The sequence below is a fragment of the Ixodes scapularis genome, unplaced genomic scaffold, assembly GCF_016920785.2.
Source record: "Ixodes scapularis isolate PalLabHiFi unplaced genomic scaffold, ASM1692078v2 PGA_scaffold6__148_contigs__length_123643588, whole genome shotgun sequence".
In the NCBI taxonomy this organism is placed as follows: domain Eukaryota; kingdom Metazoa; phylum Arthropoda; class Arachnida; order Ixodida; family Ixodidae; genus Ixodes; species Ixodes scapularis.
Window position 1 is genome coordinate 50,706,710 of NW_024609881.1, and position 17,619 is coordinate 50,724,328.

Below are 17,619 nucleotides of genomic sequence, written 5' to 3' on the forward strand. Positions count from 1 at the left end.
ATACGAGTGCCAAACCCACCTGCTACTCGATTTAGTCGTCTGCGTTGATGCCCGCCGTTGAGAATGGCAAGTTTATTGGCCCCATTTGTCACAGAAAGAGAGCGACACTTTGTTATTTTACAAGAAAAACCGACTAATGAATGGCACCTTTGACTAAAAGTTTAGATTGCTACTGCAGGCTTTGATTTTTACGGTATATTTTAGATCGAGCCTGGTGACTTGAGACACCCTGTATAGTGCATAAAACATTGTATGGCTAATTGAGGGGCTACGTGGATTAGTGGTACGAGTGCACTTGTTCTATTTTCTAATTTTTCTTTTTCTTTCTGATGTCCCATGCCTAATGTGCGGAGGCAACTGTTGATTTATTTTTGGCGAGCTGGTAAGGCTAAATCTCTATACAAATCAAGATCGCGGCACGAAGCGACTGTCAGTAGAACTTTCATTATTCGCCGTGAAATGGCGTCCTAGGTATAACCTTTCTGCGCAACCGCGTTTTAGAGCGCAGCTCTTAGGGGCCCGTTTCCGGCTTGAGCGGCGTCGGCGTCGCCGTCGCCGTCGGCGTAACCGCGAGGTCACGTGACCTCCCGAGGTCACGTGACCCCCACAGGTCACGTGACCCCCGGGGGTCACGTGACCCCCTGAAGTCACGTGACCCCCTAAGATCACGTGACCCCCTCAGGTCACGTGACCCCCTCAGGCCACGTGACCCCCCTCAGGTCACGTGACCCCCTCAGGTCACGTGACCCCCCTCAGGTCACGTGCCCCCCTCAGGTCACTTGACCCGCCTCAGATCACGTAACCCCCTGAGGCCACGTGACCCCCTCAGGCCACGTGACCCCACTGAGGCCACGTGACCTCCTCAGGCCACGTGACCCCACTGAGGCCACGCGACCCCCCGAGGTGACGTGACCCCCGAGGTCACGTGACCCCCTGGGGCCACGTAACCCCCTGAGGCCACGTGACCCCCTCAGGTCACGTGACACCCTGAAGTCACGTGACTCCCTAGGGTCACGTGACCCCCCTCAGGTAACGTGTCGCCCCCCCCCAGGTCACTTGACCCGCCTCAGATCACGTAACCCCCTGAGGCCACGTGACCCCCTCAGGCCACGTGACCCCACTGAGGCCACGTGACCCCACTGAGGTCATGTGACCCCCTGAGGTCACGTGACCCCCTTGGGGACACGTGACCCCCGAGTTCACGTGACCCCCCTGAAGTCACGCGACCCCCGAGGTTACGTGACCCCCCTGACGTCACGCGAGCCCCCTTAGGTCACGTGACCTCAAGGAGTCACCTATCGCTCAGTACGCTCCCATCTTCCTCCTCAAGAGCTGCGCTCTAAACGGCGTTACAGGGAATTTTAGGCAGACGGTCAAACGCGTTTTTTTTCCGACGTGCTTTTTGAAAACGCGCTTTTAGCGGCCGTTTTAACACTGCAACAATAGACTTTAAAATGAGACTATGAAAGCTGTTGAAGTGTGACATTGGCAATTGTTATAAATAAACAGACGTTTCGGAACAACTTGCGCTTACACCCGCATTTCTCTAACGTTTACGTAAAACCGGAGTTCAAGCACTCATTTAGCAGACGTTTACGCAGAGCTCGTGCAGATTTCATTTTCTTCAAGCGACGAATACCTCTGTCTGCTCCTTTGTTCGTTCATAATTCTTAAATTGATGACGCAGAGTATATGAGGCAACGAGGTGTATATCAAAAGCGAGAACCTTGAAGAGTGGAGTCCTGAAAAGAGGGGCCGCAAACGCTGCCACAACGCACGCTATAGTTGGAATGAAACGTGAGCAAAAAGAAGCGAAATGAGGTAAATAACGCATGAATTCAGAAGAAAGCGAATCCATATTAAATGTTTTTCCTTAGTGTTCTAGGGACGGCAATGCACGAGCGTCGCAGAGAAGTTTATACTGGCCAAAAAGTCCAAGTTGATGACGTCGTGCTGCAAAACAAGTGTAATTGGAAAGTGCCCTGGAAAAACAGAGAAACAACTTTGAAACATTTTGGAAGCTGGAAGATTTCTACGAGCCAAACATTCAACTTCACGGTAGAATTAAGAACTATACTCCCGCAACTAGACAAACAAGCGCAGGTCAAGAAGAGATGTATGTGGGTATACCCAGTCCCCCCTAACCAAATCAAGCACGGTAGTGTTGGTAAACAACTCTCAGAAAAGGGTGCCCACATACTCTCAGAAAAAAAAAGTATCACCATACACCCTTTGGTCCCTTATAATGCACCCCAGAGCTTCAGTTCGACGTACAGCGCACTGACGTCGAACAGACGGCCCCAACTTTTACGAGGGGCTAGAGAACGGTGGTCTATACCTCATTAAACTGCTAAAGTACGTATCAAGGACCACAAAGCAACAAAAACAACCACAGTTTTTTTTTTTTTTTGCAGTAAGGCCAAGAAAAGCCCGATTACTTTCATTTGTAGCCAGTAACAGGTACACTTTTTTTTCGAAATAAATAGCGCGAAGGTCAAAAACAAACTGACCTAATAACCTCTACAAGGGACACAAGGTACACAAGGTACAAGCGCTACAAGGTACACAAGCTATTTTCATAAGTTGTACCACTGCGCTATCAAGCTGCTCTTGTAAGTTAGTACCGTCGGTTCGCCGTCCGCGTATTGGGTGTAAGCATATACCTTCTTTTTTTTTTTCTGGGAGTGCAGAGGTATGTGTCCGTTATTGTGATATTCAGGAAGCCACCATTTACGATGGTTTATACCCAGAGAGCGGCCATTTCGAAACCATTCTTAAAATAAAGAGAGGTTCGACGCCACAAAAAATGAAGATTTTTGCAGATTACGGGGTTGAGTACGGGCAGAGCAACGTGAGACTGCACCAAGAGTATTCTCTTGAGTCACCCTCTGCCCGTCGTGTGCGTTGTAAAACCACTCTCAGCTACTTCGTCACACAATTATCGTTCCACCCTTTCAAAGAGTCGGAGTGTCAGCGAGCAAAGCAAAAGATGTACGGGGTCTCCTCCGCTACCTGTTCGTTGCGTACCAGCCGGCACTGGAACAGTATAGTCAGGTAGTAGACAGTGGCACCATTGACGAGAAAGAAAACTCTGAAGTTGATAACTAGATGGGCGAGAACGACTCATACGTTTTGAGCAATAAAATCAATTATCTTGTACTTATATAAGATTAAAGATACGCATGTTATTTATTCTTGCTGTACCATTCTTGCCGGCACCCAGTGGTGCCAGCAAGAATGGTACAATATTTATTTGTTCGATTAGAATAATAAATCTTAATATTTCATCCACTGCCGTATTTACAGTGTAAAACACAAACTACAGAAAGGTAAATTAGCTACGGAGAAAAATTTAGGAAAGCCGAGCATATGTAACAATTTCTTTTCGATTGCGGTAATGTTTCATTGTCGATTTTTTCGAAACGCCATTTTCAACTTGTACCACTATTGCACGTAGCCGCTCACTTGCTGGGCAGTCGTGTTGCATACGTGAAGCGTCCTAGCATCACGTGGCATCAGGGCCGGCTTGCTAGAAACAGCGTTTCGGCTGAAACTGTAAACACTGCCATAACCAGTGCACGAGCTGAGCGGGACTCAAACGGCGTCTCAAGACGCAGTTTGAATCCTACCCAGCCTTTGCTGTGCTTTCTTTCACCCAGTATCAGCTGAGACGCTGTTCTAGCAAGCCGGCCCGGCTGATGTGACGCCGATTACCCCGCGAAACATAGCGGGGAAACTGAATTGGTGCGCAGGTCATGTGACGGTAGTTTGCCCGCTAAAGTTGGGGGAGAAAATAAATTGCCGTATAGGTCACATGACATCAGGTCCTGTGACGTCAGTTTCTCCCGATAAGTTTAGGGGGTAAATTCAATTGTTTCTTAGGTCATGGAACATAAATTTTCCAGCTAGATTTAGCGGGTAAATTGAAGTCCCGCGACCTATACTCCAATCCAACTTTACCGCGTAATTTAAATCAGAAACGGAGTGGTGTAGGTCTGTGACGTCCCAAAATGCAACACTACGCGCGTTGCATTATGGAATGTCACAGGCCACTGCTTCACGAAATTCGGAGCAACTAGGCAAAAAAACGCTTTTCCGCATTGTTTGCAGGTTTCTTGGGTAGTATAGAGAGGCTTTGCCTTTGTGTAAGCTACTTTAAAAAAAAAAAAACAAAAAAAACACGCTGGTTGTTTCTTCCTTTTGAGAACCGAAGAAAAAAACAATGCTTTTGCAACCGCTCCAAAATTACGAGGGAATAGTGCTGGATTTCCTACTTGTCCATTAACGAAATGCCAAGCCGGGCGCCGGTTGGACGGGACGCGAGTACTGTGACAGAGTTTGGCTGGGACTCGCCTTGACCGATTGAACACGTATTTCAGGCGTGACGCACACTCCCGTTGAACCCCTGCCACGCGGGTCCGATAATATTCAGGTAGGAAAGTTGGCACCTAACGTACGGTTTTGCTCTCTTAGAGGAGTTATTTTGCACTGAAAGGCATTGCAAGACGATTTCTACGTGAAAATTCAGGGTGAGAGGCACCCCTGCAGTTCACATCTCTGTATAAGCTATGGAAGCGAAAAATTTATCGCACAAAAGTGGTCGACAACGAAAATATCTGCTCCGCTATAATTCCCGGATAGTGATGAGTTACAATCGACTATGTCATCTCTACCCTGAAGGCGTTCTCGGTTCTTTTTAAGTGCACTTCTGCACCAGGGACGGGATCCTGGAACGTTCTAGTGTTGGAAAGAATGATTTTGCTCATAGCACTACAAATAATATACCTGTATTTTATAGGTATTTATTCTCTGTTGTGTCGTATCCGTTTTGTGCTACGCCAATAGTTTCCTGAATATTTTGTCACCGCATTCAGATTGTTTTTCAAGGCGAGTATTGGGGGGGGGGGGGGGGGGCACAGGGAAATCAAAAATAAAATACATTAAAATTAAAAAAAAAGAACGATACGGTTAAAGTTAATTTGAGATTCATGTTGTCCTATCAATCTCTTTCCCAACTGTCCAGTGTTAAAAAAATGTCAAGTTCAAACAGTTCGCTTCACATCGTGAAAACAGACTAATCATGTTGGTAGTCAAAGGAACCGCAGCCTCTTCCAGGCGTGAAAGCTTAATGTCCCACACTCACGGCCCCAAACGCAGAGAAATTTCTTATGTCTATTTATTTTGCAATCCCCTAACATCTCTAATACCCGTCAGGTGAAATGAGGGCTGAGAAGGCATAAATTCAGCCGAGCAGTGCTAGAGAGTTGCAGGGATGCCTCGAAGTTAATTACACTCCATTGCAGCTTTGGCGAGGAATGAATAAAAATACAATAAGGTTTAGACGGCTGTAAACAGGCAACCTATGTGGCGTTCAAATCTTGTGAAAATAACAAGTTCAGATATCCGCTTTAACACTCAGCCTTTTAATGGTAAGTGGAAAGTAACATATTCTCGAAGGGTAATACCTATTTCAGCATCATTGCTTGATACGTAGGATTTATCACTCGTCGTACTCAATCCAAAATTGCCTATAGTTATTTTTTTCCAAATAAACACACGTGATATCATCTAGTATTACGGAAATAAAACGAACCTGCTGAGGCAGCGAAGAAATGATAAATGGACATGGCCGTTTTACATCGTTTTATTAAAAAAAAATCAATGCCTACTGTTTTTCGGCGCCTTCCTAAGGCATCATCTATCATCCGTTTCACCTTTAGGATGGACCGTAGCAGATGCTATAGGAACTATCCGTGCCAATCCAAGGCTGTGGACATATCACATGATTACGCATCCGGCCCGTCGTTGCGCACCTCTCGGTGCTCGCGTATAACTCATACGACAGTGGATTGGCTCGATAGATGGTAGTGTCCTCTGCAGTTCATTGGATGGTGAAACGAAAGCAAATGTTATCTGTCGCTTTAACGGGCTTCGGTCCAAGCACCTCTCGCTCTTCCGACTTCCGGTAATTCTACCACGTTTTAGCTCAGCTTGGCAAACTGCCGGAGCTACGGCTGCGATGAGCCGATCAGATTGAAGAAGTGAAGAGCGTGACACCGTCCCAACAAGAGTTCATGCTGACCGTGCGTTGGGGCTTGCCTGACTGAAGCGCTCTTATTGACTGACGGATACCGTAGGATTCTAAAGTTTACGCTGAGATGGAGTATAGCTGGCGGCCGGAATTCGATTCGCTGATGACTTTGCTTTTCGGTTTACGTTGAAGTGACTCGTCTTGGCTAACGGCCAGGTCTTGGCTCGATGCCTGGACAACATTTCCAAGCGTTGACTGAGGGTTTATAGACGCCTCCAACGCAATGCTCGGGAAAGTTTCTATGGAGCCGAATGGTTTCCAGTACTTAGCAGCGGCATTCATCGTTCTGGCGGGCAGCCAACAGATTGGTAAACGCTGTTCACGATAGATGTCTTTCTTTTTTGGTTATCGTAGAATCGCGTTCAGAAATAACTCGAATTGGAGAAAAAGAAGAAGTATGTCTTTCATCGAAGACGGCGCCTTTACTACCAGAACCATTAGCCTTTTTTTTCTCTCTCTCCCTCTCTCTTCTGGTGATAAGAAAAAAAACTGGCATGAGTTAGCGGGAGCGATGAGGTCAATACCCACACACGCTCTATATGGTTTCCTGCTATCCAGACCCTGGCGGGTTCTATCGATTTGGTCGAAAATGATCGCGAGATGAAAAACGTTTATCGCTAGTCAGAATGGAGTGATACCACTGCCGACAGTTAAACATTTCGTGCATGACAAGAAATGTGAACATTGGAGCCTAAGCAAAAACGGTTACCGGGATCAAAGGAAACATACAACTGGCTGCAGAAGTGTGGTATATGGTGCTCGCATTCCCGCGCGGGAAATTAAGATAGTGAGAATTAAGTGATTGCGAAGTTTCGATGACATATTCAGTTCCGCAAGAACTGCTGAGAGCATTACTTTTTGTAGCTATTTTACTCACATTTGTAGCACAGTTCTATAATGCTGTAGAGATATTGCCGCGCGCCAAGTAGGCAGGGCGGCCGTAGCCTAACGGTTATCGCGCTTGCTTCCCACGCGAAGGGCCAGGGTTCGATTCCTGGCCGCGGCTACGCATTTTTGTTGACACTGTAATGTGATGTTCTGGTGAATTCGAGAACCGTCTAGCTGATTCGAGTTTAGAATGTTCTACGCGTCGAACCTTCTACGTCGAATGCTCCAGAAGCCAACGCGTGTACAAAAGCGGCTCCGCGTGGCAAGCCGGAGTCGGTTTCGCCCCAGCGTTCGACTATGCTGCTACGCCGACTTCGACGCCCGCGGCGCTCTGTTGTTATCTTTTGTACCCTTCTATTTTGGCACAAGTTCGCCACATTAAACATTCGTTTATTACAGTTTATTTCTTGTTTATTGGTCACCACCCGTGACAATATGGTGTAGAGGTGTTCACAATTTGGTTCACGCTACTTTACACTATTCTAGAACAACCAATAATCTACTCCAGGAGAACGCGAAAAAAAATTATTCCTCGCTCATGGAAGAATACGTTGCCTTCAAAAAGAAGTCGCGCGTGAAAAAGGCCCTTTATTGCAGGGAATAATTAAAACAAAAATTCCGGTGCGAAATTGAAGGAGAAGAAGAGATGGAAGGGCGAGGTGACGTCAAAGTGTCAAGCCCTGATTGAAAAAACAATGAATATATGCAAATGTTGGCCATCTTCGTCTCTAGCCACTATCTCCCCTCTAATCAGAGCGAACAAGAGCATCGTCTGCTCCACGCTCAGTGTCTCACGTTTGAACGGCGGACACCAGCGGCCAGCGTTCGAATTTGCTCCAGCAGTGAGTAGAAAGAAAAACGCAGCTAGCTTTTTGCGTCTGCCCAATACCCTTCCAACCATAGCTCGGGGCTCTGATGCCACCGCACGCCTTCATTTCCACCTCCACCTCGAGCGCCACCTCGAGCGCCACCTCGAGCGCGAACTTTCCACCTTCGGTAACAGTTCGGTGTGTCTATTAAGCCCGCCCTATCAAAGCATGACGGAAGGCAACGTGCGCGTGTTGGAGGCGAACCTTCAGGTACATTATGAACTTGCACCTGATTATAGTTGGTAAATAAAAATATTTTAGAGGCACATTATTACTTCCCTTCTTTAACTAGAAAAAACTCGACTGTGGGAAGAAAAACTGATGCCCGATTCATGCAATAAAGACCACTCTGATAAGTTTGTTCTTAATCCTAGATGGCCAAGCATACAAGGTATTTGATTCTCCCTTCAAGTGTTACTTTGAGAGGCAACGAATCTGAGTATAAAAGCGTCACGATTCAATAAAGCCCGAGGGCAGAGAGAACAGCAATATAATGGCGTTTTGTGCCAACGGTAAACCTACAAAACAATGTTGAAAGGAAAAGATTCGTTTCTTTAGGATGAAGGTTGAGCTGGTTGCGTAATAAATGAACGAAAGAAAAATGAAAGTCCATTCAGTGACAGTGGTGAGGAAAAAAAAATGGAGATAAGCCGCAGAAATTGCGAAAGTCAAGAGCAATCAATCTGCCGGGGCTCACGAATCGTACTATTTGTCTGCGGTCTACCTGAGCCTCCGGTGCTCAGCCAACCCGCAAAATGACCGCAAGGAATAATTCATGACTGACATTTCGTGTTTCTGTATACGTGGTTTCACTTTTATTGTAGAGTACGTTTTTGGCGAAAACTTGGCAAGATTCCCAAAGACGCAAAACGCAGGAAGGGGTACATTTGAGCTTTGACCTCTGGCCCTGTACTTTGGGCTTTCCCTCTCATTCTAGTGGTTAACTTTAAATTCGTTTGTCATATCTCGGTGTGAGTGTCAAAACGACAAAGGAGCTAATGCGCTGCACGTTGCGAGGATAGTTTCGAATGGGATGTCACCTTGAATGGGGCCGAAGTGAAGTAGAAAAAATTACCGAATTTGGCTATCCACTCCTGCCTAAAGTGTAATACACTAAAGTACATATCTTTAACAAAGATGAAAAACTTCGCTAACCATACTTCAAATATGTTTTTATTTTGAGGCTGGGCAAATGATCGATTAAGTTTCAGAGTAATCTAATAATGCTTTAATCTGGGTACATTTATCAGACGGCTGCTCGGTAGGGTTTGGAGATAGAAGCACTCGCGGAGAAGGAAAGAAATATGAAAAAAAAGTGTGCAAGGTTTTTGGTGTAAGTTGAACATAATTACGAAGGACCCCGTGAGTGCAATAAATCATGGGAGAGAAGAAACACTGTTTTATTGGAGGGGGCTTATATATATATATTTTTTTTTTATATTTGTAGGTAGCACTTTTTCTTCCACGCAAACGCAGAATAGCATCACACGTGAGTGTAATCCAGAGTAAATATAAAATTTAAAAAACGGTGAAAGATATGTTTTTAACTGGTTTTCCCGGCTTTTTTGTGTGTTACAGCCTCCAGTTGTTTCACGTTTTAAATAAGGCTGCACATTCCGCCATTGATGACTTCCTGAAAAAATATTAAAAGTAAAAAGAACTTTGCCAGCACGTGAATACAACCGAATAATTTATTGATTAGTCACTTGAAATCAGCGATATATCGGGTTACATTTGTTTTTTGTCGACGCTCAGCACTAGCATACTTACTGGTCTATAAGTAACACTGTTGTATAAAGGGGTATGCAAACTGGCTGCGTGGCTTGTGAACGACTCATTGCTCCGTCAAAAAAAGCTGGACTCCCTTTCTGTTTGAACACGACAGCGAGCCTTGGCGAGCCGTAGTGAGTCGGAAAAGGGGGAAGCGATGTGCCTGGCTCTTTGGTCCATCAATGAAAATGTCTCTGTCCACATGCTTGGTGCGTTTCGCTGCATCCGTCACTTCGTTCATTCCCGTGCCACGCAAGCCTTGTCGAAGCCTTAAAGGCGCGTTCACACTCTTGCAACCGAGTACGACCGAGAAAGACTTCTTGGGACCGGATGCACTGAGCGGAGCTGGTCCTAAGAGATCGCAAGAGGCTTAAAAACCGGTTTGGTCTCTCTCGGTCGCACTCGGTTGCAAGAGTGTGAACGGGCCTTAACCTCCTTTTCACCCCGCTCGTAAACCTGATTGGTAGCCTCCAGTGGTTTCGTCATGGAACACGGCAGGGGACGGGACGCCGTAGCTTGCCGGAACGTATCGTGGCGAGGAGTGAAATCTCCATCCCCGGCACGCCACGGTCACAGAGCCATTTTGAGAACCCTTTAAGTCAAAACCTCGTATAAGCAGGCGTTCTCAGGAAAAAGTTGGTAAGTCGGACCTTTGTGTGAGTCGCGCATACTTACGGAGTGGCGTGAAGGACGCCGAGCGTCGTCGTTGCAGTCGCGGATTTATGTTATAGCGAGTTCTTTCACGGCACTCGTGTCTACGCGTGCCCACTCGCGGCGTAAAGCGAGTTCGTTTCGGCAGGCACTCCACGAGTGGTTGCACTCTTCGAGTTGGTTTCAGCGGCGGCACCCCACGCGTCCATGCACTCGCTGCACCGAGAAAATCGGGAGTGCGCCAAAATGCAATCCCGTCATGCCTCGCTCCGGCGAGGCCGGCAAGGAGCGGGAGCAGACGACGGAGGGTTCGTCTGCTACGATGTGTCGCGGAAGCAACTACCTCGTTGCGCGGAACCGAAAAAAAAAGACTAGATTTTCTGATAGAAATCGCGTCCCGCGGGCAACATAATCAAACGCGAGCTTGAATTATGCGCGTCTGCTATTTCATGAAAGAAGCAATTAACAACCCGTGCTTTATTCGCAGGTATTAAGTCGTTCCGTTGCCGTACAGACGCTGAAATATACCAGTGTGTCAAGAAATGCTCAGAACAAACGCATCGGCGGCCCCCGAGATGTTTATCCTCATCCGTGTGCGGGTGAAAAATTTAATACTTGTCGACAATACTCCCCCAGCAGAAACCTCTGACTGCCCAATAGGCTTACGAGAAAGCTAAACATAGTGTCTTTACGCGGGCTTTGGCAACATCATCATGTTTAACATTTACCTACGTCAGCTAGCCTTGCCCCGTCGTATTCTCTTCGAAAAAGCTCTCGTTCTCGACTTCCTCACCAAGGCCTGATCCAACAGCTGTAATGACGACCAAAATCGAAAGTCCCACGAAACGTTTTTCTGGATATTCCAACAGACTAGTTTTAACCAATACCATTTCAGTGGTTCAGGCATAATACTATGCTCGAACGGATCAAGCTTCTGCTCGGACAGCATCATCAGTTTTTTTCAGTGTAAACGGTTACAAGGATTGAAAGATCGCAACCAGCTGCTTTGTAGAGAGCTGGATGCGGAAATTTACGCCGTGTGTAACTAACTCTCTTTACGGGAGCCGAGTTTCTTGAAGTCATCGCAACTATAAACCACAGGTTGCAGCGTTCAACGTTTGCAGATAAACGTTGGTAGTGACTGCACTCCCGCATTTCCACCCATCACTCCAAACAGAAAGACCCTAGTTTCGGTTTAAGGTCGGTACTCTTTCTACAACAAAGATGGCGGCAGCATCAGTCTTTTGTACTCGGTGCATTGGGCGAGTTCGTTTGAGTCCAGTTTTCCGTGCAACACCCTGCGAGTGCATGCATTCTGGGAGAGAACTCGAACGGTGCCAGTGCGTGTGAAACGAACTCGCTATTAGACAGCCTAGAGGGAAGAGAGAATCAATCTCAAATTACGGAAAAAGCTTGCAATTTAATGGCGGACTGCAGAGATTGTAACAACTGCGCGTGCGCGGCGTTCCCGCGTGGAGAAGAGGAAATAAATAGGAAAGGTGGAGGTGTTTGCGAACGATAAACTTTTTCGGGAGATCCTCACAGCTCATATTGCAAACGCGGCCCGTAAATCACATGACCCCGTTTGAGCAGTCGAAAATTGTGTGTAATGCAGGCATTTTAACTTCTTTGCTTCGGAGCACGCTTCCGAGCACGGCAGAAGAGCAGGCTATCGGTGGCTGCTGCGCCGTTTCAACTTTGTCACAAATGTTGATACTTACACCTTTCGCAGGGAAAATTCATAGCTGTAAACAACAACAACAAAAAAATTGCACCACCAATGCACCAAAATAAGACTAAAAAAACGTAAAAAATACACTGTCAAGTACGAAATTTCATTGTGCTCATCTTGGCGGACTGAGGCGCTGGGTGGACTGCACCGCAAAAATATGACGTAAACTGCAATATACTATATGGAGACTCCAGACATTATAAGTATACAAACACGTACTTCACCTGTCATGTGTGTTCAATAAAGGTACATATAATTAGTACACTTGCATTGCATTATTTGTTTACCTGGGCACAACCTTTTCTCGATTAAGACTAATTAAATCAGCTAAAAAAAAGCGAAAAAACAACATTGTTTTATAACCGGATATTTGAAATCAACGACAGCAATGAAGTATGCAGTGCTGATAGGCCAAACAGAAAGACAGAAAAGAAAGAAAAAAAAGGCAACCTTCTGGAAATATATGGGTAGCCGATGCGTGGTACAGCAACATTCTTAGAAACAAGTTGTTATCCGGCAATCGACAGGTTGACCCCAGGAGAAATTCGTCCTGGACGATTCGATGCATCTGGTAAATCGAAAGCGCAGTTGTTTATTTGGTGTAAAATCTACTTAATCAATCTGAGCAGCGGGTCATGACGCACTTTAAACTTCAGTGACCGGTATCGGTAAACGCACAAAAGTGGTGATGGCACCCCACGTAACACAGTTCTTTGGAGCACAATTATGTTGCTGTTTTTTTTCCTGGCAGTTTAAGTTACTGAAAGTGCAAACAAGCCAAGGTATAACCGAACTGGATGCTCGCTCGCCCAAAGTTAGTGTATTTCGGATCTAAAATGTCAAGTAAATGTCAAAATTAGGCTTCACACCTGGTTGTTTAATTGCCACCAGGATTCTCTGTGCCTGTTTCGGACGAAATGACCAAATGAGGATTCACTTCCGGTTGTTGGCTTTCTTTCAATCAGTGTTGGGTAAATTACTTTTAAAAACTAATTCGTTACAACTACAGTTCATTTCAGAAAACAAAAGTGAAGTTACTCTTCCAGTTACCGCAACAAAAGAGTAACTCGTTACAGTTACAGTTACCTTTAAGAGGAAACGACATTATTTTTCAGTCTCTTTTTTATAATACAAACAAAATTAGAAAAAATGCCCCTCACCAACTTTTATTGCATAAAATTAAAAAAAGTGCGTTTTTTACTTCATATTGTAACTTAGCAGCAGTTGCTTCTCCAAATTAGTGTCTGAAAGTTTCCCTCGTTCGATGGCGAACAAGTCCCTGCCCTTGCTTAACAGGCGCTCAACTGGCGCGCTGGATGGAATTGCTGTGTTGCGTCCCAGGAACAGGTTTTTAATTGCCTGGTAGGCGTTGAGGAGACAGAAAGCCGTTTCCGTCGAAGTTTCATTTTCTCCGTTGCGCCTCACTGGTACACACAACGTTGCGGCGTAGTTAAAAAAAATCGTCGTCATCATCGTCGGTTGACTTTGTTTGTCAATGTTTCTTTTGCCCTGGCAGCAGCGCCTTCTCTTTTACATTCGTCGCCTAACATCCGGAGTGCGAAATCACGTTGGTCCTTCTCATCTATCCATGAAAACCTAAATTTGGAGTGTACTACGGCAGCCAGAAGAAGTTCGTAAGAGTTGAGGTCTTCAGCGAACTTGATAATTGAGAGAGTTACGAACGTCACGAAATATATGGCACAATCTGCTTCAGTGGGACTCAAAATGTAGCAGAGTATATTCGTATCGTGACAGTGAGCTATACAAGAATGCATTAGTAAGAAACTTAAAATGACACTCGCCTTGTATTGACAGCTAGCTTGAGCGCTTTCACGAGTGGCCCACATAACATTAATTCAGGTAATGAATGTAGGGGTCGCAAAAGGGATTGCAGAGTTGGCAATTAAGCTTCCATAAACATGAATTTTTCTCCTTGTAGATTGTCAATGGTTCTGGCGACATTTTTATGGTCTGATAAAAAAGAGATAAACTCTAACAGGTTATTTACACGACTAATTGTATATAAACAGTACTCAGCGATAAAAAGAGTGTCGTTTCTTTGTAGTCGCGGCAACGATAAGACATTGCACACAGCGTCAATCTTGAATTTTGGAGTGTCGTCGATGACCTTCAACGCGTTGTACAGCGAGTTCCTCTTTGTCGTGTTAAGAACGTGAAAGTATCTTTATAATTTCTCCTGGGTCAATTCAGTTGCAAGTACAGACTGTCCTTGCTTGTTCCAAATAGATTTAAGTTTAGCAAAACTGCACTTACAGCGCTGCAGTAAAAACGATTACTGCACCTTTCCCAACGTCCACAGTTACAGTAAGATTCAGAGTGACGGCAGCGCACTTTCGGTGAGCTGTCAAATGAATTACATCCATGGAAACAGATTCTCCATTCAGTGTCTCTGTGAGGCTAAAGGGGGCCACCATACCGTCCTTATCTCCACTGTCCTGTGAACTGTCTCCAAAGTGCCTGGAAAACAGTGACAAGGAACAAGCGCACAATGTATCGCACAATGTTTCCCAATATTTCCCTGGACATATTTCAATTTGTACCCGGCAAGCCAGAAAGAAACCTCGTGCAAGCAACAGTAAATTTTGCCTCCACTTTGACACCACGCCGAAGTTGCAGCGCAAATAAAAAAAAAAAAAAAGAAAACATGCGCAGTGCGTTCCGTGTGTATTCTTTTTCCATGGTTGCATCTCCCAATTAAAAATCGTATGTGCAGAAAAAAGAAAAGCTGCAAAATAGATAGGACTTCAACACGCGAAGATGTAACTGTTCAGTAACAAAGTGAAAGAGCGTACGTAAAGATAACTAGATTGTTTTTAATCAAATCTACACATCACTATATTCGGGTCGTCACTCGCGAGAAAGAACGTATTCACAAGTTTGTGTAAGGCCAACTTGGCACTCGAAGTTTCGGAACATACAATTTAGAAAGTGCAAGGAATAGCTAGATTGTACGCGTTCAGTGATATATTATTCATAAAAAATGGGAAGTAACGACAAAGGTAACGCCATTACTCTCATCGTTAATTCAGAAGAATTAATAGAACTACAGTTGAAAATTTAATTTTAAAGCGCAGTTCTTAGGCGCCCATTTCCGGCTTGAGCGGTGTAGCCGTCGGCGTCACCGTCACCGTTTCCGTCGGCGTAACCGCGGCGACGTTTCAGCATGGTGACGTTTCCGCACCGTGCCAAAACGTCCTCGCTGGATCATGTGACGTCACAGGGGTCGTGTGACCTTCTGAGGTCACGCGACGTCACAAGGGTCACGTCACCTCACGGTTACGCCGACGGCAACGGCGATACCGACGCCACTCGGAGGGAGGCGTAGCAGGCAGGATGAGGAGGTGAGGAGGAGGGAGGAGGGGTATACCTTCCCCTCAGTGTCCTCCCCTCCCCCTCCTCAAGAGCTGCGCTCTAATTCGGCGTTACAGAGAGTTATAAACGGCTTTCATATTTTTTAGAAAGTAACTCGTTACAGTTACAAATTACCAAAAATGTAATAAAGTTACAGTAACGCGTTACTACACAAGACTGGTTCCAAGCGGCAAGTCAAGCCTAAATTGCCATGCAAGTACCAGAATCAGGCTTCATGGCTGCTTGCTCTGTTGATTTGTTACATCTTTGGTGAATGTCTGGCACATTGGCAATTATGTAGAACCAAAAACATAAAAAACAACAGAAATTTCAATAAAGAATATTTTGGCATTAACGAACGTATTGAAGCAAAACGTTATTAGGAACCCTAGAATTGCCAAACTTGGTCCACGTTGGGCGTTTCACCATAAGGAAATGAAGCTAAACTGTTTGGAGCGTGGCAGTGCATTCCCTTTCACGGCTTGCAAAATCTTGCTTTCCAATATCTCATTGTTATTTGAGGGCCACGATAAATTTCCTTAAATCTCACTAATTTATCTTTTAATTCGTTGAATGTTTGGTAGTTACGATTGCCGTCGCCTAAAAATCTCTTTTATGCCAAGCATCAATATCACAGTTTTTAAGAAATACCAGTTAAATTTATATGGCTGATTTATAGCTTTTTATGATCAAAACGTACATTTCGGAAATAAAGTTTAAAACATATTTCAAGCTTTATGGTAGCATATAAAAATGTATACTTCTTTTTGCTTTGTATCTGTTTTTGCTGGTAGTAACTGAAGCAGTCAATATGGGTCTAAATAGCTAAACGAGTGTTAGATTTGAGCTTCACTGCTGGTTCTTCGGTCCATACTTTTCGTATTTGGCTCAAGTGTTCCACTGTGGCAGTTATGTGGCGAGCTAACTAAAAGCCATTAAATCTCGGAGCAAATGTACTTTCACACTAACGTCTTGGAGCAAAACAGTATTAGGCTCTAGCATTGCGAAACTTGTGTCAAGTCCGGCGTTTATTTCCCGTGCTGCCTGGGGAGCGACTGAGAATTTGGGATTACAAACAAAATTAAAATGGTTGCATAGGCTCGCAAGGATAAAATTAATTAGCTGATGCAGCCATCAATCAACACATGGCAATATCTTATTGTCGCCATAAAAGGGACAAAAACGGTCCCTCAAAAGACGTTTTCGGGATCAGAGAACTGAAAACATATCTAGGTAGCATGTATTGCATGTGGTTATTTAGACTTCGTAGTTATGCTTGAGGCGTGAGGTTGAGCGCCCCGTACCAAGAAAGCCAAGACTTCAGTCTCTGCATTATGGTTTCTTCAGCCATTTTTTGGGGCATTCAAAACTGTTACTGGTCTTCCGTTCTGAACGGTGACACAGCATGCGTCTACAATGACGCACACAAGTGCTCGCCCGGTTAAGTGCCCCTTTGACATTGTTTTTTCGAATTGCGGTGAAATAAACTACCATTATTATCATTTAAAAAAGGAAATTGATCAGATTGAGCTTGGGCTTCTGTAGAAATCCGACCTCCTTCCTCATCACCTTTGCCGGTCATTTGGTCACGCTTACAATTTCACAATACGTTTACGAGGGCGTGACGGAACTGACACTTTTCAAGCGTCCGTGCCATCACCTGCGTCAGAATTTGGAGTAAACTCGGCTCAGCTAGCACTGGACACGAAGGCTGACGTTAGCGTTCGGCTAGGACTCGAATCCAATAACAGGCTTTGTGTCCAAGCAATGGCGAGCATCATTTTTGCTTGATGGACTTTGAAAAGGATATATTGATTAGGATATCCTGGTAAGGCTTTCAACGAAGATTTGTAGCAGTAACATTAGTAGATTATGATTAGATTTATCTGATATTATAGGTACGAATGTGGTCCCACTGGTAGATGAGATGCGGTAATTATGTCCATATTTGTATAATGGTTAGCCGTAAATTTTTGCCTCGTTAATATAAAGCCCGTTATTACAAATTAATTGCCATACAAACACATCTTTGAGGACGAAACGTGTGATTAGCTATTTTTTGTCCCCTAATCATGAACAACTCACATTGCAGTCGATTTGAGGAGACAGGTGTTCATATTAACGAGACATGATTAGAATGACCATAGTTCTTCAAAGACATATGTTGCCAGGCGAAACGCAGAAAGTCAAAATAATTAAAAAATAATGTGAATAGTGGAATAGTTTGTTGATTCAAGGTGTGGTGA